The sequence below is a fragment of the Fukomys damarensis genome, unplaced genomic scaffold, assembly GCF_012274545.1.
Source record: "Fukomys damarensis isolate Sample0158 unplaced genomic scaffold, DMR_v1.0_HiC HiC_scaffold_38, whole genome shotgun sequence".
Lineage (NCBI taxonomy): Eukaryota > Metazoa > Chordata > Mammalia > Rodentia > Bathyergidae > Fukomys > Fukomys damarensis.
The window spans coordinates 30,149,863-30,150,870 of record NW_022900950.1 but is presented as its reverse complement, the minus strand read 5'-3'; the positions used below and the strand labels follow the sequence as shown (position 1 = coordinate 30,150,870).

Genomic DNA, 1,008 nt, shown 5'->3' with positions numbered 1-1,008 from the left:
GAGGAAAACGAAGAGAAAGAAGGAAGAAAAGAGAAAAGTAAGGGAGGTGATGACGACAATGACGATGATGCAGAACAGGAAGACTATGACGAAGAAGAGCTAGGAGAGGAAGAGGACTCAATAACTCATACTTTGAAGACAGGGATGATTTTGGTGTTGACAGTGATGACAACATGGATGAAGCAACCTATTAACCATGAACTTTCTTTAAAACATGTTTATAATTCATCTTCTGAGTATTTGAACAAAGTGGATTTGGTTTGTTTGTCATAAGGAGTGAGTACCTAGTTTATTTTTGTCCCTATTTTGCTGAACAGATACTTGTTACCAAAATATGTAAAACTGCCTCGAGTTTACATGCTAGTTACCTTGGTAACGAGTCTGTGAAACTCTGATGCTGCTCTTAAATGCCTCTGCCATCTCTGTTACGTCTGCCCGTGAATTTTGGAAAAAGCTAGATTTGAATGTTGCCCACAGAGCTTTTGCATCTCTTAATCTATATATCCACACTTGAACAAACTGGTTTTCTTTAACTGCTGATCTTTCCTAAAGATTATTATGAGTCATAACGGCTTCCTATAATGTAAAGGCTGACAATACAGCACATGGAGCACTTTAAAAACAAACTTGAAAATTATTTTTTACTTTTACGTGGAATGTACTACTACATTATGACTACAGAAACTCACCTGAGCTCTCACAAAGGCAACTTCAGAGAGTGAAAGTTTTGTGATTAAAAACATACGCCTGGGGAAAGACGTCCCTGTGAGCTCTGACGTCACAGTTCACTCCTCAGTGGGGAGAGGTTTTCATGTTGGATGGATGGAGCACGTGGGTTTGGGCCACTTCAGACCACAGCAGTACCTGTGGTCTCACTGTAACAAGTGTGACATGTTCAAACAACTGAGCTTGTGAAAAGTTAGACAGAGGCATCCTGTTGAATTTTGCACTTTCTGTGAGTGTGGAGTAGGTTCCACTTATATCCGCTTCACAGCAGCAGCTAAGTGT

The 1,008-nt window shown here is 40.1% G+C and overlaps 1 pseudogene; it reads left to right on the top strand.

Annotated features, from left to right (window-relative positions):
- The window catches only part of LOC104862107, a 1,013-nt pseudogene extending 819 nt beyond the window's left edge, over positions 1 to 194 (top strand).
- Positions 195 to 1,008: the final 814 nt, after the last annotated feature.